The sequence below is a fragment of the Neolamprologus multifasciatus genome, chromosome 1 (assembly GCF_963576455.1).
Source record: "Neolamprologus multifasciatus chromosome 1, fNeoMul1.2, whole genome shotgun sequence".
Lineage (NCBI taxonomy): Eukaryota > Metazoa > Chordata > Actinopteri > Cichliformes > Cichlidae > Neolamprologus > Neolamprologus multifasciatus.
In genome coordinates, this window is record NC_140439.1 from 16,124,762 (window position 1) to 16,149,592 (window position 24,831).

Consider the following 24,831-nt stretch of genomic DNA (forward strand, 5'->3'; position numbering starts at 1 on the left):
TAGGCAATGTTTTCTAATAATGCTACCTAAAGGAAGTTTGTATAATGTAAAAAGTATTGGTCCCAGCACAGAACCCTGCAGAACTCTGACCAGCTTTCATTTGTGAAGAAGAAGAGTCCATCCAATACATACAATGTAAACCACTGCAGTGCACTGGTTTACATTTTCGCACCAATTATTCTGATCTCTGTGGTAAAAATATTGTGATCAGTAGTATTTAATGTTGCACTGAGGTGTATCAGGACAAGCACAGAGATGATTCCACTGTCAGAGGCCACAGGAGGATCAGTGCCCTTCACCAGTGCTGTGATGAACTCTAACTCTTCAACTAGACCATCTCTCTGCAGATGATCACCCAGCTGTTTTACAACTACTACTTTCGAGAATTTTTGAAATAAAAAGAAGATGACTAATGAGCCTATAATTAGCTAAGACACCTGGGTCAAGTAAAGGCTTTTGAAGTAATAATTTAATTAAAGCCACCTTAAAAGCCTGTGGTACGCAGCCACAGCTGCACTCAGTCCCTCTGATGGATCAGAATTAGAGACTGGTTTGTTTCTCTGCAGACGAAGCTGTTGATGATTTTTTGACTTGCTAATTTCTCCTTTAAAAACAACTTTTCTTTTGGCTTTGACGCTGATAAATTGTCTCATTGTGCTTAATGAATCATTCTTATGAGTTAAGTGCTGCTGAGAATTGTCCAAACCAAACATGTATGTGTTTTTTAATTGTTAAGGCCCTCACTCATAATCAGACTTTATTCAAGTTATATGGTACCTTCTTTTTGATAATTGTAGAATACGTGACTGTTTGCTATGTTTTTTGCCTCTTTCTTTAAAATAATTTGCTTTTATTTTAAATCTTACTATAATTTCTGCCTGTCTGCAAACTCATTCTACACACTCAGGCGTTTACCAGTCAAATTTGACAAACAAGTACATCTGAGTACATCTTAGCCAGAAGGTTATTATCAATATCACACATTATGATGCCAATATGTTACATAGCAACCACCTAGCAACCAATAAAATGGCCCATTAGTGGCGTTCATGCACCTGCAACACCTTATAAACTCATTGCATCCTTTTTATTTCATTACGCTAACATAGTCTGTATCCACAAAACGTGACTTTTGTCATGGTATTTTATTGGGCCATCATTGTACCTGGCAACCACCTACAGACAGACTAAAATTACAGACCAAACCATACTCTAGCATGAGCATATACTGCTATATATAATTGTGCTGAATAAAGTTTTGCAATAAACAGATTTCCCCCTCAACATAGTTCAGCAATCCTAAACCTTTGACTATCTTAAATTGCTAATGTAAAGGAATACGTGCAGGCTGGACCAAAGTTTTTGCTATTCTGCGTCTACTTGCTCCCGAGCAGTTTCTATGAGATCTTCATCTTCACTGAGCCAAGCAGCTATCAGTGGCCTAATCACCCATGAGCAATTCCACAGATGGTCTGATGAATTTCGACCAAGGCTTTTGGTGTGTGATCCCAGGGAATAATGCTCAGAGCTCCCTGTGTTTATCTAAAGGTTAATGGAAGGTTAATAAGAGGAACGGTGCAAATTCAAAACCCTTATTATGGAAATTGTGTTTTGTGAAAAGAGTAATACTGTATCTGCTCGTGATCTGGCCATACTAATTAGCAGATTGTCACCACATTGGTTGAAAGAGACACATCTGAGGTATAATTTGTTGAAAAAATAACCGTTTCTTTATATTAAGCTTACATGAGCTGATTACAGACACCATCAGATAAGTCTCAATCAAGGTGTTTCATCAACACCTACTGAAGAGACAGAGACATGCTTGACTTAGCAATCTCTTCTTTTTTTTTTAATCAACTGTGTTTTGACTCCGTGTGCAGACTTTATTACATATACAATCTAAACTGGGACCAGTGCATTCCTATAGGTTGTTGATACAGTTAACCACATGCTGAGCTCAGCATTTAACGCGTATATCATGTAATTGTCAATCAAAAGTCAACGTTCCCGACAAATACAACCAGATGAGAAATGATACACTGGCAAAGCGATCATATGCCTTCCTCAAATGAACTCGATTACATTTGAGTTACTGATTAATGTTTAATCATACAGAAAGTAGTTTTAACAAGGCTGGTTGTATTCAGCACCCAAAGATTTCTCTGTAGTATAGCAATATTTAAGGCTACAGATACATTAATCAGAACAGTCTGTCTGGTCTTCATAAAATAGCCTGGGTTAGAAGTGATTTGATTGACAGAAACATGACAGAGAATCTCTTTCACAAAACAGCCAAGATTGTAGAGTTCATGTGGGACTCCTCTGCTCTGAAGATCACTGAGGAAAACTTGCAAGAAACTTTAGTAACTCGAAGCTCATACACAGGAGTTCTGAGTATAGCAAAGAAATAGTTGGATGACCTTCTGTTTCTCATAAGGCAGCCGAGGAGGTCGGTTTGCTCTTGCATAAAGTTGACTTTAGGGTTAACTCTGAGGATGTGAGATGAGCTTATGAAGAGAAAGAAGGGGAAGATAGTGAAGGGCAAGTTTGCAGAGACCTTTACCAGCACATGTCAATTTGAGCAGACCACTGTGCTTTGTTTTCCTCAGTTGAAAAAAGGAACTACGCATGAAAAATTGAAAACTTCTCTTCCCTTTGTTAACACTCTCTGACTTACAATATTAACAGGGTTGTTTTCAACCTTTTGTTTATCATTCAGCAGGAATGAACCCTTGATTTTTTTTCTACTTTTGCCAGTCCATCCATTCGCTTCCTCTTATCCTTCTTCAAGGTCGCGGGGGCGCTGGAGCCTATCCCAGCTGTCATAGGGCGAGAGGCGGGGTACACCCTGGACAGGTCGCCACTCTGTCACAGGGCCAACAGATAGGGACAGACAACCATTCACACTCACATTCACTCGCACATTCACACTAAGTGGCAATTTGGATTATCCAATTAACCTATCCCCACAAGCTGCATATCTTTGGATGGTGGGAGGAAGCCGGAGTACCCTGAGGGAACCCACGCAAACACGGGGAGAACATGCAAACTCCACACAGAAAGACCCCGGCCTGATGGTGGAATTGAACTCAGGTTATAGCACTGTGGCAACAGTGGTAACCACTGTGCCACCTTGCTGCCTATGCCAGTTAAACTGTTGTTGTTTAATTCATCTATCTATCTTAATTCATTTATTTTTAGGAACTCTTGTTTATCAGTGCTGATCTTCCAGGTCACAACGGTTTTCATCAAGGCTCAATCAATTTGTTTACAAAATGTCTGAAATTAGTCAAATATTTCCAACACCTCAAGCTGATACACCAACTGGCCATCAGTTAAAGGCATTCACTTTAAATATAGTTATATATATAGTTTATATTAAAAAATATAAACTACTACGATATGGAGCCGCTCTCATCTGTGGCAAAAAAGCTGAAACCTATGAATTGTTTTCCAGTGTTGTGATCAATAGATGCTACGATGTGCTCTCCCTTGTGTGGAACAGATAAATAATTTGAAAATAAATGTCTGTCTGATTACTTTTGTGGGGACTACTCAGAGGAGGATTTATGCCACCTTTGGAGAAAGATTTGATGGTGTTTATTGTCAACTGTGATTTTATTTTATTACATGGAATATTGTAAGGCTAGAATTGTACCAACTACAATTTCCATGGCAGATGCTTATTTCTGACTTTCTGAACTGCAAATGGCACGCTAATGATATGTTAGGAGAAAGCTGTGAGTCTGTGCACAAGTATTTGCCTGCAGCGCTGTGCGCATCTTGCATATGGATTAAACAGACTGGTTCATAATCAGATGTATAGGTAACTAACCAATCAACAAATTGGTTGTTGGGTCCTATTTATGGGATCTACTACAGTTAGATATGACCAGATAGAAGGAAAACTTTTGGAAAGCTAACACAAATACAAATATTTTCCATTTTGTATGTTGTGTTTGTGTTTGTCTCAGGATGGCATGTTCTGTCTATATCAACATTTAGCATTACCAGATAAAATACTGTCTAAGATCTAATGTGTGGGTGTCTTTGGTTCTTATTTTCTTGGGCTATTAACAGTCAAAATCTAAAAGCCATTAACAGTTTTAGTCTTAGTTTGTGGGTAGGTTTTTGGCTATTCTGAAAAAAATCTGAGAAATTGTTGAAGTAACATGGGCGACCGCGCAGCTTTGCTGCTTAGGCCCCAATCGGTAACTTTATGGTTTTATACATTATCACGCCAATATTACCCTTAGTTGATTTTGTTACTTATTTCCCCATTAATGGATATGTTTGCTGTGTGACCCACTAGCTTTGTAGGAACATGTCTTTCCAAAGAGCAGTCTGCTAAGAAAGGGTTTGGACACAGCAGAGCTCGCAGTTTTCCAGGCTGATTTGTATTCTGCCTGTGTGTGCAACCTGAGAGTGACTGGTGGTCAGAGCCCAGTATTGACTGCTCTGAGGATGTAATAGAGGCTGGGGTGATGAGCTCATGGACATGAACACTCTCCCTGTGGCATGTGCAGCAGAGCCATACAGGATATAACCAAGGCACTTAATCATTCTGCTGGCTCCATGTAGCGATGCACTGGGCTCTGTGTTTTAGAATAATGCTTCTGTCTTAAATTAGATCCCATTGATCCTCCTTTTCTCTGTAATTGTGCAAACAGGATGGATGCTAGTTTTATTGGGGGTCAGACCAGACATTTCAAATACTTTAGCTTTAACTACAGAAAGTAAATTAAATCAGACAAAAGGGAGGCACAGCTGATTCAAAGTGATTGATCTATTAAGGGATGTTTAACTTAGAACTAACTTCTCTCTCTAGTTTAGTTATTAAAAAGAGTGCGCGTGGCTACTCATCATTTGTCTTTGCTTCACTGATAATGTAATTGTGCCAGTGTACTACAGTGTTGTGTGTTTAATTCTGCTATGACGACAACCAAGCAAGGAAGGGGAATAGGTATCTGTTTATATCGTTGCTATCCAAACAGCCATGCGATGTGTGGTCAGTAAACACAGTATGTTTGTGTTTACCAGCCTGGCCAGTCTCTGATTGCATTTCACTATGGCTACGAGACAGGAAGTAAATATACCATCAAATAGTCTAGCTTTCTCTTCAGACAAAGAGGACATTACTTTTCCTTCAGTCATTCCTAAGACGTATGATTTATGTTATAACCATAGTCTATGTCTGCGTCAAAATATAAGCTTGCTAATATCTGATTTGTTGACTCTTGCTCGCAAATCTATTAAAAAAAACTTAGCATTAAAATTAACTTATCATTATAACAAATGTTTCATTTAAAAATATAGAGCTATGTTACAGCAGGCATTGTATCTTCATTACCATGACCTTACACATGCTGTATTTTATTTTGAGTCACTCATCTGCTGCCTTACACCAGGCAGCCACAACTATACAACCACAAACAGGCCAAGTGAGTAACCCTTATTATCTTGTTTCAATGGCACCTGTCAAGGCATGGGATATATTCGGCAGCAAGTGAACAGTCGATTCTTTACTTTAACAAGGGCCAAATTGTGATGGCTGAACTGGGTCGAACTTCTTCAGCACATCTTATGGAGTGCTCCCAGCATGCAGTGGTTAGCAGATACTAAAAGCGGTCCAAGAAAGGACCACTGGTTAACCAGCAACCGGGTCATGGGCAACCAAGGTTCACTGCGGGCAAAGCTAGGGCTGGCCTCTGTGGTCCGATGCCACAAAACACCCACTATAGCACACAATGCTGGAAATAACACAGAAGAGTAAGAAGGTGGCCTGTTCTGTTGAATTCCCCTTTTTAAAGTTCATATCATGAGGTCTGCATGTATGTTTGTGTGGAAACGTATGACAGTAGGCTGCTTTACAAAACAAACAAACAAGGCAGTATGATGCCATCTTCTCATCATGTTGAGGCAGTATGACTCTGCTGGGAAATGTTGGGTTTTGGCATTTAAGTGGATGATACTTTGACAGATAGCCTTCTCAAACATGGTTGCAGACAGTGTCCATCCCTTTATGGAAAACGTATCCGCTTACACCAGGGGCCTCCTACAGCAGGGAAATGCCCCCTGCCACATGTCAGAAAGTGTTCAGGACTGATTTGAGGGATAGGAGTTCAAGGTGTTTACTTAACCTCAGAATTCTAAAGTTGGCCAATCCAATTTGGTCTTTGGGATGTGCAGGGAAAATGTGTCTGATCCATGGAGATCTCCCTCGAATTAACTGGACTTACAGGATTGTTGCTAATATGTTGGCGCTTCATTCCACATTCCATTCCCTCAAGGGTCATGTGTCTATATTTGGACAAGTTGGAGCTTTGGGTCACGTAGGGGAGATCGTTGCGATATAATATTCATACTTAGTACGTCTAGAGAAAATAGTTCCCAACAGATACAGTTTCTTGTGTCTGGAAATGTACGCTACAACTACACTGGTCATTATTATTTTAGATACGAACAGTGAAAGATTTAAAGTTGTTTAGAAACCATTAAGGCTGAGACTATATGTCACAGACTGAAAAAGACTGATTGAGATTTACTGTTGATTTACTCTCAGTACTTACTGATAACATAATCTAGACTTAGACAATACCAGCAGCTGGCAGAAGATGTAGTGCGTGCCAATGCTCTAAGCTAAATTATCATTTTTGTATACCAACATAATCAGAGTGACAAACCTAATAAAGTGCTAACATTGACTTCAAATTGTTGGCATGCAAATGTTTTCTTGTTGCCATTAAACACAAAGCAGTTGAGGCTTATTTGAATGACAGTATTTACTTAGCCATAAAAACAAAATAAGGTATCCCCAGAGTTACGAAGAGGAACATAAATGTCACACAAACAAATTTTAGGTCAAAAAGGTAAGAGTAAAAAGCTACATGTATCATCCTCAAGGTGATGCTGGAGGTACTGTCATAGGATCACCTGGGAGGTCATTAAGAGTCCTCTAAATACCACATCTTTCCAAAATTGCATGCCAGGCTACCAAATGGTTAACAAGACATTTCAGTCCTAACCAAACTGGTGACCCGATTAATAAATCATCCCAAAAGTCACACAATCAGCACTGCTAAAAAATTAGAGAAGCAACATTTGATTCTTTCAGAATATAGTTATGTGGCAAAAAAGCTGCCTTTCCATTATTTTTGTTTTGTAGGTTCATTATATAGCCTAGAAATATACATCATTTCTTTTTGTATTTGTAAAGCGCTTGTGAGACCACTTGTTCAATGACATTTAATTGTGACTGAGGTGTTAGACACCAAAGTGAAGATAAGTGGCAGATAAAGACAAAATCAGATGTAGGAAAAAAAATGCAAAAAGAAGAAAGTGGCATTTATAGCAGATCAGTGATCATAAACTAGCTATTCATTAATTGTGCGGGCAAACTAAATGAATGAAATTTTATTAAATGATATTATTTTTGTGGATAAAGAGGTAATTTATTCCGTTTTCTGTGGGAGTCTGAATCTAATTGAAAGAGGATGATGTCTCCGGCACAGAGCTATATTCAATTGTTCTGTTTGAGAATGGGAGCACTCAGCCTTCCCTGCAAGAGGTCTCAGGTGGTTTCTCTTCATTTAGTTTCTCTCCTCAGTTGATCTCATTCTTGTGTAAACAAAATTCCGGGGGAAAAAAACAACTGGCTGGAAAAATGCATACGTCTTATTATTTCCACATATCCTGCCTGTCATTCTTGATATCGTAGATTGGGCTCTACGGCAATCACTGAAATTCATTGTATGAAGCTTAAGTGCACACTCTTCAAGCGTTCATGTGCCATCCATATGTATGTGAGAGTGGCTAATGTAACTTGTGTGGGTTTCACACTTTGAAAAATTAGCTTATCCGCTTTCTATCGACACTCACAGCTGTTGGGTCTTCTGGGTGTGATTAGCAGCCTTTGGTCAGGAGAAAATTTACAACCACACCAGGAGCTAAAACAAGAGATAAACATCGTTTTACTGGAGATATGTGGACAGCACACATCGATATCATTTCATCTTGTACACACAAAACTGGGGGATGGAAGCCTCTTTTCTCTATTTATATCAAATAAAAGAGACAGGTTCCAGAAATTTCTGGAAGCTGCCGTTACCTTCAAGATTAATAGAGATATCACAAAGGTCAACAACAGAGTGGAGTTCACGGGAGGCCAATTTTGGAACTCGATGTGAAACGAAAAGGTTTAGCCAAACAACAGTGAATTCTAAAAAGCCTCTATAGCAACAATTCCCAAAGCCAAGAGTGCTGCGGGCCACTTAAAAAGCAGAAAAAACCCAATCAAGATACAAGAAACAAGAAAGTGGTGTATTTCCTTGAAAATGTTATCTAAAAAAAACCCACACACACACAAGTAAGACAGGTTGTCGGTTATGAATTGTTAATGCTTTCCAGTCATATCCTAAGTGTTAAGGGCATTCTGTGACTCACCTGCCACTGGGACACAAACTTCAGCTTTTCAGGTTGGAGATGCAGGTCCAGGTTGAAAGGAGTTGGTGAAAGGTGGTTTTAATGTTGATACATTTGTGTTTATTATAAATGAACCAAGCTGAAGAGACTGAATTTGTTTTACTGGAATAGCTAACTTGTGCTAAATGCTGATTGAAGTGAAATTTGCTGATATTGGTCTACATCGCTTTCTGCTGACTCCATGCCACAAGGGGTCGCCACTGGGTGGATTTGGCAGACTTTTATATTGGGTACCCCAGTAGGGATCTGTGTCTGTAAATGGAATTAAATCAGCAACCTTTCCCTCGCAAATTGAATGTGTTAACCACTACACCACTGCAGAAAACTGAATCTTTCGAAAAAAAAAAAGTTTTGGGATCCAAACTACACACTATCAACACACACCTGGTATTTAAAATCATTTTGGTCCAGTTGATTTTGATCCACTGAAAACAGTCAAATATGTATAAAACCTGCTGTAATTCCTGAACACTTGATGTAAAATTTTAATAAAACCATTTGAATTAAAATTTACAGTTTACACTTCATCCACATATTGACTGCTTGATTTAAAATCAAGTCTTTTTCCAAAACATTAGGGACGTAGTTATAGCTCCCTTTGTTGGCACACCTGTCAATCAAAAGAGCCACAACCATAACTGTAAGCCTTACCAATATCCAAAAGCATGAGTTATACAACTTATTACCTCAGGAAAAAAAATCTACACCTGTTTTTTTCTAGTTGCTTAAATACTTTATTACTTAGTTCTGTTGTGTTCATTTTGTATCCACATCATCTGCTTATGATCAGAAGAATAACTTTTGTACAGCTTGATTTTTTCCCCTCCAGAAGTAAAGGCTTGATCGCAAGGCTAACCACTACATATGATTTAGCTATTCGTAATCACACACTTTACTGCTGGTGAGAGGATTCTAAGAGACTTTGAAGAAGGTGTGAAGAGGCGTTGGGGAAACACTTAAGACCAGCTAGCTTTGAAAACACAGGTACTTACACATGTATTTGAAACCACACACATACTCATTTTTACACTCCACATATCCAGACTTCTCTCAAATTATAAATGAAAGTTGTCATTATGGTGTAATATAGTATATATATCTCACTATAGTATAGTATAGGATACCATCATATAATCTCATATAAGTAATAGTTTAAATGCTAATTATTTATTGAAAATACTATAGTATAGTATAGGATACCATCATATAATCTCATATAAGTAATAGTTTAAATGTTAATTATTTATTGAAAATACTCAGAAATAACCTTCAGGGGAATAGTTGTTTACACACCCATAACAGCATGTATGGGCGTGATGGTAAAACACTGGAACACCGAATCACTGGTTTTTGCTCCTGCCTTTCTGTAATGCTGGTGTAATCTCTATAAACTTACAGTTTCACAACAGACTGAAAATAAACAACAAGCTGTTCCATCTGGCAGCTTGTTTTCTAGTAGCACTGCCCAATAACAGAAATCAATGTGGTTAAAAGGTAGTGATGCACCTAAGTGAGATGAAATGTACTTAGCTAAAGATAAGTTCAGAAAAGAATTCAAACAAACTGACATTGACTGATATTTACATTTATTTCATGTTCAAGTATGTTTAGAGTAGTTTTATTAGAATCCATCATGTTTTCAGGGAACTGTGCTTCCACACAAATTTCTTTGTACCCAAGACACATACACACACAAATAGTCTAGTACAAAGACTTATTTGTGAGCTGTATACTGTCAAACATCTATATGGTCAATATTTAGGTGACTATCCCTGATTGAGCTTTAAATTGAATCTCTCGATGTTGATGTACCTTTGATGTACTTATTTTACGTATTTTAAGAAAATGCATTTTAAAATGAATTCACTGAACTGATGCCCACACAACTTTGCTCTTACTATTTTCAGTTGGTAGTTAAATATCTACTTAAAAACATCTTAGTAGCGTCACTGAAGTTCTAATCTGTCATTAAGGCTACGTCCACACGTACCCGGGTATTTTTGAAAACACATATTTTTCCATGCGTTTGCACCTTTCGTCCACATGTAAATGGAGTTTTTGGTCACTGAAAACTGAGATTTTTAAAAACTCCTGCCAGGGTGGATATTTTTGAAAACTCTGTTTTTGCGTTTACGTGTGGACGAGAAAAACGGAGAAAACGCAGCGTCAAAGGTGTGCGCATTTTTTGACGTCACACTGTGCGCCAGGTTATTGTTTCGGTGAAATGAATTTCTACAATGGCGGACTTACACAAAATACCATTACTGTTAATTTTACTCTCTGCAGTGTTTAAATGCTTACATATACACACACAGTTACTGTCCCTCCACACATAGGACTCAGTTCTGCTACTTTGCGCCATCTTTGTTTACTCTTTCCCACCCAGGCTGACTTCTGATTGGCCAACATTTCTACACGGATAGGAATATAGCGCCACCTGCTGCTTTGGCATGTTCCTAGCAGCGTTTTCCTTTGTTTTTGGCTTTTACGTGTGGACGGGATTTAAAAAAAAAACGAAAACAGAAAATCTCCGTTTTCAAAAATACCCGTGTACGTGTGGACGTAGCCTAACTTTGAAAACAGGAGACAGTTGGAGCATTTTCTTTCACCAAATTTGACAAACTCACTATCGTGCCACCCTGTGAGAAGTTTGATTTTTTTCTTCTTTTTTTTATTGAATTGTTTGGCCACCAGGTTAGAACTGGAGTGATGGATGAACTGACACTTCCCATTGAAGATAACTCTACATAGTAATATGACCTCTAAACTACAGAAAGCTCTGATGGAGTTTGTCAAAATCAGGCTGTACATAAAACTTTGTTACTAAACCAGATTTGGACATAAAAACTCTGAAGGTTGAACCTCTTATAATCATACAAAAGGCGCTTTCTATCATTGCAGTTGTTAGGTATTTTTTCCTAGTGCTGTTAGTGTGGTATTGATCATTGCTGGTCCATGTCCTCGGGAAATCAGCTTGTATTGATTTCACTTCAGTTGTAAGCCTCTCTTTCTGCCCTATGTCTCTCTTCAGCCCAAGCACCTTTTCCAACCCTCTAACCTCTCTTCTGTGGGTTTAGTAAAACATGTCATTACAGGAGCAGTTTCCAAGCAAATTCCAAAATCATCTCTGCTTGGATCCCAAAAAAGGCAGCCCATTATATCTATTTTCAGCCAATAGTTTTTGGAGACTAGATAGGCTGCCTCCTGAACCGACCACTAGAAATATTTATTGTCTGTTGTACATTGAGGATGTAGTTTTCCTTTTAGAGCCATAATTTGCTCTTTTGTGTAGGCCTTTCTTATTGTTCATAAAAAGAACCTACTTATTGTATAGCCAGATAATGGTGGATATTAATAGCTGGAAGGCAGTCAAAGTCAATATTTTTGCATATATGAGCTGTGGTGTTTCGACAGAAGAACGGAGACGGCTTGGTTTATAATGGAACGTGTATTCAGCAGTAGTTAGCCATCCAAAACATATCACCATACACTTCTCTTCTTCTATCCTTCTATCACTATTAGTCACAGAGCCCCCTACTGGTAACTGAGTATATGTTCATATTCAGTCCCCCTTGTAAAGCAACCCTTCACCATCTTAGCAGTGTATGTAAACATAACATCTCTCCTCATTCTCACAGAATTCTACTACCTCAGTATTACTTACTTAGCATGGTAACATTACTATTTGCACATAACATTATCAGTAGTAAACTTTGCAAACAGACAGCATTTTCAATACTGCTTGCTGAACCTATTTCACTTATAACACTACTGGGTGTTTGAACTATACCTGTGATCTTAACATACCCATCTTGTTATGGTGCCTAAATCGTCCTTTATAATGAATACTTGTACAGTTAAGGTTACTGTAGTAACTTAACAACCTTAAGTCACAAAACTTCACAAATAAATCACAGTAAATCAATCATCTATTATACTTGGACCTCAGAACTAGCAGTATGGAACTTAACACTGGCATCCAACAACTCAAGCGTGTTATTTTCCCACTTTTTTTAAAAACTCATTTCATTACATAATCCTTGGTCCAAACTGGTAACTGTCTCGGTCTGTTAGGAACAGAAGGTCTTTTAGGAGTTTCTCATGTGTTGTTTTCAACCTCTTCACCAGCCCGCAACAGCTCAGCATTCTCTGCTCGGCAGAGTGAGAGACGGGCTGCATTCCATCTCTTTCCATCACTCAAGATGAAGGTGCAGTCCAGTCTGTTGCTGCACTGACAGTGGATCAGTGAACTGTCTCTCTCCCTTCCCCACTCGGAAAGGCTTACGTATCCGCACCCTGTCACCGACCACAAGCTGGGGAGGTTTTGCCCCCCTCTTAGCATCAGTGTAGCGTTTACTCCTACGTTGCTGGTGAAAGACTCTGGCCCTGCATTGGTCATACTGTCCTGTGTCTTTGGGAAATGGCAGGACATTTAGCTTTGTTCTCATTGGTCTCCCTCTGAGAAGCTGAAACGGTGCTGCTCCAGTTGTTGCATGAGCTGTAGCACGGTAATTCTGTAGCATTCAATTCAGTTCAATTCAATTCAATTCAATTCAATTCAATTTTATTTATATAGCGCCAAATCACAACAAAAGTCGCCTCAAGGCGCTTCATAGATACAGAGAAAAACCCAACAATCATATGACCCCCTATGAGCAAGCACTTTGGCGACAGTGGGAAGGAAAAACTCCCTTTTAACAGGAAGAAACCTCCGGCAGAACCAGGCTCAGGGAGGGGCGGCCATCTGCTGCGACCGGTTGGGGTGAGAGAAGGAAGACAGGATAAAAGACATGCTGTGGAAGAGAGACAGAGGTTAATAACAGATATGATTCAACACAGAGAGGTCTGTTAATACATAGTGAGCGAGAAAGGTGACTGGAAAGGAAAAACTCAATGCATCATGGGAATCCCCCGGCAGCCTACATCTATTGCAGCATAACTAAGGGAGGATTCAGGGTCACCTGGTCCAGCCCTAACTATATGCTTTAGCAAAAAGGAAAGTTTTAAGCCTAATCTTAAAAGTAGAGATAGTGTCTGTCTCCCGAATCCAAACTGGAAGCTGGTTCCACAGAAGAGGGGCCTGAAAACTGAAGGCTCTCCCTCCCATTCTACTTTTAAATACTCTAGGAACAACAAGTAGGCCTGCAGAGCGAGAGCGAAGTGCTCTAATAGGGTGATATGGTACCACAAGGTCATTAAGATAAGATGGGGCCTGATTATTTAAGACCTTGTATGTGAGGAGCAGGATTTTGAATTCAATTCTGGATTTAACAGGAAGCCAATGAAGGGAAGCCAAAACAGGAGAAATATGCTCTCTCTTTCTAGTCCCTGTCAGTACTCTTGCTGCAGCATTTTGGATTAGCTGAAGGCTTTTGAGTGAGTTTTTTGGACATCCTGATAATAATGAATTGCAGTAGTCCAGCCTGGAAGTAATAAATGCATGAACTAGTTTTTCAGCGTCACCCTGAGACAGGATATTTCTAATTTTAGAGATGTTGCGCAAATGGAAGAACGCAGTCTTACATATTTGTTTAATATGTGCGTTGAAGGACATATCCTGGTCAAAAATGACTCCAAGGTTCCTCACAGTGTTACTGGAGGCCAAGGTAATGCCATCCAGAGTAAGAATCTGGTTAGATACCATATTTCTAAGCTTTTCAGCGCCGAGTACAATGACCTCAGTTTTATCTGAGTTAAGAAGCAGAAAGTTAGTGGCCATCCAAGTCTTTATGTCTTTAAGACATTCCTGCAGTTTAACTAATTGGTGTGTGTTATCTGGCTTCATGGACAGATAGAGCTGGGTGTCATCTGCGTAGCAGTGAAAATGTATGCTATGTCTTCTAATGATGCTGCCTAGGGGAAGCATGTATAATGTAAACAGAATTGGTCCTAGCACTGAACCCTGTGGAACTCCATAATTAACCTCAGTGTGTGAAGAGGACTCTCCATTTACATGCACAAATTGGAGTCTATTAGATAGATATGATACAAACCACTGCAGTGCAATACCTGTAATACCTACAGCATGTTCTAATCGCTCTAATAGGATATTATGGTCAACAGTATCGAATGCTGCACTAAGGTCTAGCAGGACAAGCACAGAGATGAGTCCACTGTCAGAGGCCATAAGAAGATCATTTGTAACCTTCACTAAAGCTGTTTCTGTGCTGTGATGAACTCTGAAACCTGACTGAAACTCTTCAAATAAACCATTCCTCTGTTCTCTGTTACGGCGAGCTTCCACGGCTTCTGGGACACCTGTGCAGCCTGAACACAGTCCTTCAGTACTCTGTTGAATCTTTCAACACACCCGTTCACTTGAGGGTGATACACACTTGTTCTAATGTGCTTGATGCCCCTTTCCTTCAGGAAATCAGCAAAGGCAGATGAAGTGAATTGTGGTCCATTATCTGTCGTAAGCTCACAAGGGTTTCCCTCCCGTGCAAAAACTGAAGACAAGAACCTAATAACAGTGTCTGTAGTAGCTGATGAAGTAAAGGCTACTTCTGGCCATTTGCTGAAGTAATCGACCAGTGTGATAGCAAACCTGCAGTCCTGCGACCCACGGTCAAAAGGTCCAACAATGTCAATGGCCACACGCTGAAAGGGACCATCTGGAAACTGAACCGGCTGCAAGGGAGCAGGAGCAGTTTTGGCCGTTTTGTCACACGATTGACAGACTGAGCACGATGACAGAATCCCATGGACTTGAGTATCCATGCATGGCCACCAGTAAAGCTCTCTGAGCCGCTGCTTTGTGTGACCTATGCCCTGGTGACCTTCGTGTGCGAGGCATATCACCTTTTCTCGCAGGGACCTTGGGACCACCAGATGTGTCCCCCGGAAAACCAACGGTGATTCCAAAGCAAGTTCATGTCGCACCAGGAAATACGGCTGCATCTCAGGTGGGAGAGACCTTTTCACCTTAGGCCAGCCTGAGTGGCTAACCTGTCGCAGCAGAGAAAGGTCAGGGCAGTCCTCACATTCAGCTTTAAAATCCGCCACGGTGTCGCTGTCAAGAGAGGAGAAACTTCAGCTATCTCCAAGAGAAGGTCTTTTTCAGCATCAATGTCAGTGCTGGAGTACGTCAGGGGAACCCGTGAGAGGCAGTCTGCGATGACATTCTGAACACCAGGACGGTACTGCACATCGTACTGAAAACACATCAACCTTGCAGACCATCGTGTGATTCTCATGCCCGCTCTGTTCATACCTTTGGTGCTGAGAAGGGTAGTAAGAGCTTGGTGGTCAGTATGAAGCGTGAACCTGCGGCCCCATACATATGTACGCCATCTTTCCACCGCCCAGACACAGGCTAACGCCTCCTTTTCTGTGGTGGAGTACTTTCTTTCAGCAGGAGACAGTGTTCGGGAGGCGAAAGCCACAATCCTCTCCACTTGATCTGGATGTAACTGTGTCAACACAGCACCTAGCCCGTAGTCTGATGCGTCTGTGGTGATAAAAGCAGGTAAGTCAGGGTTATAGACGGCAAGTGCGGGACTTTCCAGAAGGAGTTTTTTCAGGTTACTGAAGCTCTCATGTGCTGCCTCGTTCCACTGGAGTTCAACTTTCATGTCTGTTTTCAGCAACTGTCGCAGTGGCTCCACCAGTGTAGCATAATCTGGAATAAATTTACTGAACCAGGATGACAAACCCAGGAACGAGCGCAATGCAGCCATATCCTTTGGAGCAGGAGCCTCAGCAATAGCAGTAAGGTGATGTTGGCTTGGACGTAGGCCTTCCTTTGAGATTACATGGCCCAGGAATGTAATGTGTGACTGGCAGAAGGAAATTTTCCCAGCATTAATCTGCAGGCCGACGTCTCTGAGACGTTGGAGGACAGCTTGCAGGCGTGTATCATGCACCTCCTTTGATGTTCCGTAGACGATGATGTCATCCAAGTAGTTGCGAACACCAGGGAGATCTTTCAGGACCGTTTGCATCATTTTCTGGAAAGCCGAAGGTGCTGATGCTAGGCCAAATGGAACACGTGTGAACTGGAACAGTCCCTCATGAGTGATGAAAGCAGTCAGCTTGCGGCTCTCCGGATGCAAAGGTAATTGGTGGTATGCTGAGCTCAGGTCAATCTGGCTGTAGTGAGTGGCACCCGCCAACTCAGAAAACAGATCCTCCATATGAGGAAGAGGATGGCAGTCAGCAATGATGCTCTTATTGGGTTCACGAAGGTCAACACACAGTCTCAACTCCCTTTTGCGCTTCCGGGCCACGACCAGAGGACTCACCCACTCAGCTGCATCGATCCTTTCAATTATGCCAGCTTCGAGTAAGCGAGAGAGTTCCGCTGATACCTCTGTACGTACACTTAATGGCAGGCGTCTCAGCTTTTGACGTACAGGCTGCACATTGTTGTTTACCTGTACTTTATGGATGAACCCTTTAACACATCCAAGTTGAGCTGGTGGAATAGGATCAACATTGTATACAGCAGACTTCCGGTTAATAGAATCCGGCTCATCTGCAGTTTCTTCCTGAATGCGGTCCACTTTGCCTCCGACAATGCAGACGTTCAGTGCTCTAATGAGGTCGAGGCCTAATAGCGGGGAACCAGCTTTGACAATGTAGAAGGAAGCAGGAACTTTTTCATTCTGTGCATGCAGTGCAACTGATGCAGGCAGACAACCCATCACAGGTAACTCCTCTTTAGCATAAGTAACTAGTTTGACTTTAGGTCGCACCAGTGAACAGTCTGCAAAATACTGTCTGTAGATAGTTTCTGGCAGAATAGACACAGAAGCTCCAGTGTCTACTATTGTAGACACTGGAGCGTATCTGTCTACTACATTGTACTCGGCGCTGAAAAGCTTAGAAATATGGTATCTAACCAGATTCTTACTCTGGATGGCATTACCTTGGCCTCCAGTAACACTGTGAGGAACCTTGGAGTCATTTTTGACCAGGATATGTCCTTCAACGCACATATTAAACAAATATGTAAGACTGCGTTCTTCCATTTGCGCAACATCTCTAAAATTAGAAATATCCTGTCTCAGAGTGACGCTGAAAAACTAGTTCATGCATTTATTACTTCCAGGCTGGACTACTGCAATTCATTATTATCAGGATGTCCAAAAAACTCACTGAAAAGCCTTCAGTTAATCCAAAATGCTGCAGCAAGAGTACTGACAGGGACTAGAAGGAGAGAGCATATTTCTCCTGTTTTGGCTTCCCTTCATTGGCTTCCTGTTAAATCCAGAATTGAATTCAAAATCCTGCTCCTCACATACAAGGTCTTAAATAATCAGGCCCCATCTTATCTTAATGACCTTGTAGTACCATATCACCCTATTAGAGCACTTCGCTCCCGCTCTGCAGGCCTACTTGTTGTTCCTAGAGTATTTAAAAGTAGAATGGGAGGGAGAGCCTTCAGTTTTCAGGCCCCTCTTCTGTGGAACCAGCTTCCAGTTTGGATTCAGGAGACAGACACTATCTCTACTTTTAAGATTAGGCTTAAAACCTTCCTTTTTGCTAAAGCATATAGTTAGGGCTGGACCAGGTGACCCTGAATCCTCCCTTAGTTATGCTGCAATAGATGTAGGCTGCCGGGGGATTCCCATGATGCATTGAGTTTTTCCTTTCCAGTCACCTTTCTCACTCACTATGTATTAACAGACCTCTCTGTATTGAATCGTATCTGTTATTAATCTCTGTCTCTCTTCCACAGCATGTCTTTATCCTGTCTTCCTTCTCTCACCCCAACCGGTCGCAGCAGATGGCCGCCCCTCCCTGAGCCTGGTTCTGCCGGAGGTTTCTTCCTGTTAAAAGGGAGTTTTTCCTTCCCACTGTCGCCAAAGTGCTTGCTCATAGGGGGTCATATGATTGTTGGGCTTTTCTCTGTATCTATGAAGCGCCTTGAGGCGACATTTGTTGTGATTTGGCGCTATATAAATAAAATTGAATTGAATTGAATTGAATACTATCAGCTCTACCGTCTTAGAACCACCTTGTACAGTTTCAATGTCGGCAGTGCAGGTAAGCTTATCTTGAATAGCTGCCATCATTTTAGCATCTTGCACGCACAGTACTGCCAATTCTGGAACCACTACTTCTCTCACTTCACTGACTGACGACTTACATACCTTGGCAAAATGTCCCTTTTTCCCGCAGTTGTTGCATTTTGAAGAAGCAGCCGGGCAGTTTTTATCATTAGCTAAGTGCTTGTGAGAACCACACCTGAAGCACTTCCGCTGCTGCTGCTTTGAACCTCCCCGTTTGCGTTGGTCTGGAGTGCAGCCTTTAGCAGGGCGAGGTCCTCTCTTCTGGTGAGAGTGGAAATTTGGCGCGTCGACTGTCTGAACAGGCGCGGTCGGAAACAAGCCGGGTGTGGAGAGTAGAGTAGCGTTTTTGACTGCTGCTTCCACCTGGCCTGCAATAGTTAGAGCCTTATCCAGTGTGAGATCGTCCTCCAGTAACAGTTTGTCTTTCACAGCGCTGAGATGAGCGTTGGAGATTAACTGATCTCTTATCATTTCACTTTCCATTTGTCCAAAGTTACAAGATGAAGCTAACGCTCTCAGAGCCACCACATACTGAGAAACAGTCTCATCCGCTCGTTGAATACGCTGTCTGAATGTATGACGGCACGCCACGACATTCACTTCCGGCACAAAGTGCTTCTCCAGTGCGCTCATGGCGTCAGCATATGTATCACCTTGCTCCGGTAACGTGTAGAATAACCGCTGTCCCTCCGGGCCCAAGCAGTGTAGCAAAACAGCGTGTTTCCTAGCATCCGGCCATGCGTCTCCCGTGGCATTGATTACTAGTATGTAATTGTCGAATATTTTCCGCCATGTAGTAAATGGAATCGGCGGCTCACCCACATGTGGAAGAAAAGATGGTGGACTCGGAACTGATGCACTCATCCTCGTCGCCAATTTGTGGTGTTTCGACAGAAGAACGGAGACGGCTTGGTTTATAATGGAACGTGTATTCAGCAGTAGTTAGCCATCCAAAACATATCGCCATATACTTCTCTTCTTCTATCCTTCTATCACTATTAGTCACAGAGCCCCCTACTGGTAACTGAGTATATGTTCATATTCAGTCCCCCTTGTAAAGCAACCCTTCACCATCTTAGCAGTGTATGTAAACATAACATGAGCGATTAAGTAACACGTATTAGTCTGTTTGTAATGAAGTATGTGGGTGCAAAGTGAAGAAGCAGTTTTGAGAATTTACTTCAAGAATTTAAAGATGACCTTTAATGTATATTTTACTGTTAAACTGCAGAATTATCTACTCCTGCTACATGAAACTGTTTAGTTTTGCTCCCTTTTTTTGTTTCCCAGCCTCAACCTTCCCTTGTCTGATTGTATTTGCACATGAAACCTAACAGTGTCCTACAAAACTTGGCAATGTAAAATGCCTGTTGCGTCTTCATTTCTTCATTCCTTCCCCCAAAAGAGATTTCTGGCCATTGCTTTTGGCATCACAGACTACACACACAGCACCCTGTGATTAAGTCAGTAATGCAAATTAAACCTCATCCACATCCCATAATAGTCAATCCAACCACTGACTGTGTCACGATGTACTCCTGTGCATCCTAATACAGTCTAGTTCGGTTCTGTTATGAATCCCACTTTTATGTTTTCCACATTGTTCAGCTTTTGCTCATTCTGTCAAAGTGAATTCAGTTACATTTTGCACTGAGTTGTTGTGTTGTACCAGGATTTATTCTGCCTTACAAGTTCATGAATACACAATAAGGTGCGATAAGATATATAATTTAATTGGTTTCCAACAACGTCAACAAAAATCCCACAATTGTTGCGTTGTAAACTTTGCACATTTAATGGAAGAGATATATCTGATCTGAGGCTGCTGGTGGAAGCACAACTTGAAATTATTGCTCTGTTAACGTTAGAGGACTTCTCCAGTCACAGTTACAATAATAATCAGATGGTAAAAAGAAAGCATGAAAGAAAAAGTTCAAACAAAGTATATAAAAGACTGACATAATCATGTTAAGGTGGTGCTGGTTTGTTGGCTAGGATTTAGGAGCCTTGATTTTTGCACGTTTCGGTTAGCAGCTAATGCTAGTTCTCGACAGCTAGCCTGATTAGCACAGCTTATCTCAAATTCACTGTGATATTAAATGTGAATATGAAATATTTTGGCTAGCAAAACAAAAGTATAAGACCAAACATACTTACCAGAGTATCTTTAGGTAAAACTGAATCCTGCTGAGCAAGAGAAGACAGAACCACTGTCACTCATTGTGGCCAGGCCTAAAAATATGCACGTCTACAATTTGAATGAGTAATTCAGTGAATAAACCTGTATAAATAAACCTCCACCTGTGCTCTTGTCCTGCACCCGTCTATGAACATGTTTATGTCTGCTGCGAAGGCATTTTACCTCGAGTTTGACTCATTTTTTGAGTCAGGAAGGCACCTTTGCAGGGGAGGAAATTACCTGTTGGACAAGATCAGGTCATTCTTACAGCTTTTTGAGGGCTGTTATACAACTGATGTTACTGTTCTTTTTGCTGGGAGGGTACTTATTTATATGGTTGCTTCCATTTACTTTCGTATGTTGGTTAAGGAATCAAAAAAATCGTGTTTTAAAGTTTTGCTTTACTACTGAAGTATTTTTGCTCTAACGTATATCCACTAAATTTACAGTTTATGACATATTCTTTTGGTTCCTTTTTTTCTTATATACATTCAGTTCTCAATTGAATCCTCACATATATTCACTGCATTTATGTATTTACTTATTTACATTTATGTTTGTTGATGCTTCTTGAAATCTGACATCATGTCTGTACCTTTAAGTTTTATATACAATAAGTCTCTGGATGTTTCCTCTGCAGCTAAAATAAAGAAAGTAAAGAGTGCTTTCAGCATAGCACGGTTTATTCATCAGAAAGGCGTTCTGTGATTTAGTCTGCAGCTTGTTGCTGCATTTGAACCTTGAAGCTTCAGTAAGAGGAATTGATTGAGGTGCTCTTGGGCATAAAGACTTATCTGTAAGCTGTATACCATCAAATAGCTATCCTGGGGACAGTGAATCAATGCATACTTAACTTCATATCACAGCCAGTTTTAAAAGTCATTCCTGTGTGTAAGTGTAGTCATTTACTGCAACATTGCATTACATGACAAAAAAATTGGTGAAATCCAACAAGTTAGAATAATGAACTGGTCATAAAGATACAAAATATAATGATATAATCTTGTATTAGTTATAATGAAATGCTTTTACCTTTATCTTCTTGTTATTTTACCAAATAAGACTAAACTCGTAGATTATGATTGCTGGTAAAGCAACTAGTAATTTTTGTGGGTGCTGCTGTTATGGGGAAAAGAGCTGCAGTCAATTTCTGCTGCACCATAAAAATTGGAATTAAATCCCCAGAGTACAGATGGCCTCTGGAGCTAGTCTTATATTTCTGCTTGTACGATACCCTCTGATAGCACAGCCTTTATAGACTTTGAAAAGGTCTGGGTTAGACTAATCCTGCCCGTGACAGACTTATGACTCTTGGGCCTAAGCAAGAAACTCGAAAGTCCTGGGGCAGCTGGTCATCTATTGGAGTTCAGCATCACTCTTTCCCTCTGGGAATGAACCGGGATGAAGTCTGAGGTATCCTGAAGTAGCTTCAGCTAGGCTAAAGAGGATGCTCTATTTCACTTGGCAAGGGACACTGAATTTCCCCCCTGAACACTTCAAGTCTCCAAAGAGAGGTGTAAACAGCAAGATGGATGCTGACAGATGGCATGGTGCAGTTGTCTGAACTGATATCTGTTGAGGTGTACACACAGGGGGGTGTTTGTGCTGAACTCTAGGTTATTTAAGTTCTATGATGTTAAAGGTAGGGGCAAAAAAGATGGATCAGGGGGACTGTTGTTCTATTTTTAAAGCTTATTAAATTATGATCCTGCACACTGTACCATAGGCCCACTATCGGAATACTTGATCACCATTACACTAACCTGCCCAACTGTGATGGATTGATATCAAGGATATTACTTTTAAAGGCTCAGTATTATTCACCGGTTTGACTGAGTTTAATGATACACCTTTCAGAAAATGTGAAACCAGCGTGAACAGCCAGAGGGTTAATACCAGAGGCATACTGCTCTACAACCTTCTGATTTATGCACAATCTGAGTGAAAATTCTAATTACTTAGATGAAAAAGTGCAATATAATAGAGACTTTGACATAGTGTCCAAATAAGCAGCAGTATTAGCAGTAGCAAAAATCACTGTGACGCTTATAATAACGGCAATAAAAGATATTACAACATGCAAAGGACTATAGTATCATGCAATCAGCAAACACACACATGCTATAATTATATAGCATGTGGATACACATAAACAATGTCACTACAATATGTGCAAAATAAATCCTAAATACCTAGAATTATGTTTAATTTTGCATGATTTGCATCGTAAAGCGAGTGGCACTGTTGTGCAGATGTTAGCTCTGTTGCCTCACAGTGGAGGTTGCTTCCTGTGGCTGCTTGGGGTTTCTCCCGTCTGAAGACACTTGAGGTTAATTGGTTATTCTGAATTGGTGTTAGCCTTTCGAATGACTAGCGACCTGCTCAACAAATTCTGCTGCTTACCCAGTGTCAGCTGGGATAGGCTTCAGCATCTGTGTGACCCAAAGAGGAGAAGCAGTCATGAAACGGGATGGATGTATCAGGAATTGTAGAGTAGACCACTATGTGTAAAAGTGGGGGGGGAAAAGAAGGTTGTCTATGGAGCGTATCTGTATGTATTTACAAATTATTTAGCATCCAAATATGACATCATTAGACTCATGTTATCATTATTTGGGGTGGTGTGTAAACTCAAACTGATAGCTTCATGGTTGAAACAAATGCCTTATACATTATACATTATAGGTAATTTAGAGATGCCCCAAATTGGAGTGCACACATAAACTGAAGGAAGAAAAAAACTTCCTGTAATCCATCTGAGGATTACTATTTATAGCGTGTTATGATGATGATGATGCGTTCACCGTTAAAACATTGACATAAACATATTAATGGCTGTTGACACAAAGGAACACCCAAGATGCCTTTTAAAGCACCTTTGGGGGGATGACACAGAGGCTGTGTGATGCACCGTAGTTGCATCAGCTGATTATAAATAGGGTAGTGGAAAATTAACCAACTCCCTTAATGATACAGTCCGAGTATTGCTGTATTGCAGCTGTTAAATGTATGCAAGACATTAGACTTCAGGTCTTAATGTATTTTTAATGTAGTCTATATTGACAATATAATACAAAGATATGCAAACTTGACTTATAATTAAATGCCAGCAACATTTTCTTTAGAAAGTAACATGTTTTTAGGAAAAAGAAGTATTTTTGGATGAAAATTAAAGTTAGCAGATTTGGTTAGCAGAGTGCTTCCTTAGACTGTAAAGTACTTACTACCAAAGAGTCTTCCAATCAGTGTTTGCTAACATAAACATTTAAAATAAAACTAAATAATCTTTCTTACCAGAACTGCCGTACAAACTTCTCCAGCAGGCAAATACCAAAAAACACTCCAGTTACAATTTAAAACCAACAGAAACAACATAATAATTCAAGGTCAGTGAAAGGAATTAGCTTGTGATTCCTAGCATATATACACCTGTGCATATACAGTGGGGCAAAAAAGTATTTAGTCAGCCACCGATTGTGCAAGTTCCCCCACTTAAAATGATGACAGAGGTCAGTAATTTGCACCAGAGGTACACTTCAACTGTGAGAGACAGAATGTGAAAAAAAAAATCCATGAATTCACATGGTAGGATTTGTAAAGAATTTATTCGTAAATCAGGGTGGAAAATAAGTATTTGGTCACCTCAAACAGGGAAAATCCCTGGCTCTCACAGACCTGTAACGTCTTCTGTAAGAAGCTTTTCTGTCCCCCACTCGTTACCTGTATGAATGGCACCTGTTTGACCTCATCATCTGTATAAAAGACACCTGTCCACAGCCTCAACCAGTCAGACTCCAAACTCCGCCATGGCCAAGACCAAAGAGCTTTCGAAGGACACCAGGAAAAGAATTGTAGACCTGCACCAGACTGGGAAGAGTGAATCTACAATAGGCAAGCAGCTTGGTGTGAAAAAATCAACTGTGGGAGCAATCATCAGAAAATGGAAGACATACAAGACCACTGATAATCTCCCTCAATCTGGGGCTCCACGCAAGATCTCATCCCGTGGGGTCAAAATGATCATGAGAACAGTGAGCAAAGATCCCAGAACCACACGGGGGGACCTGGTGAATGACCTGCAGAGAGCTGGGACCAAAGTAACAAAGGTCACCATCAGTAACACACTACAATGGCAGGGAATCAAATCCCGCA

The 24,831-nt window shown here is 40.6% G+C and overlaps 1 protein-coding gene and 1 long non-coding RNA gene across 5 annotated transcripts in view; both read left to right on the top strand.

The window, feature by feature from the left end:
* gpc5a (glypican 5a) overlaps positions 1-24,831 on the top strand; it is a 155,173-nt gene that overhangs the window by 124,789 nt on the left and 5,553 nt on the right. The window lies entirely within an intron of this gene.
* On the top strand, positions 9,683-13,114 carry LOC146525526 (uncharacterized). The gene is made up of 2 exons (XR_014869621.1): positions 9,683-12,304; positions 12,342-13,114. It is a non-coding gene; the product is annotated as an uncharacterized LOC146525526 (long non-coding RNA).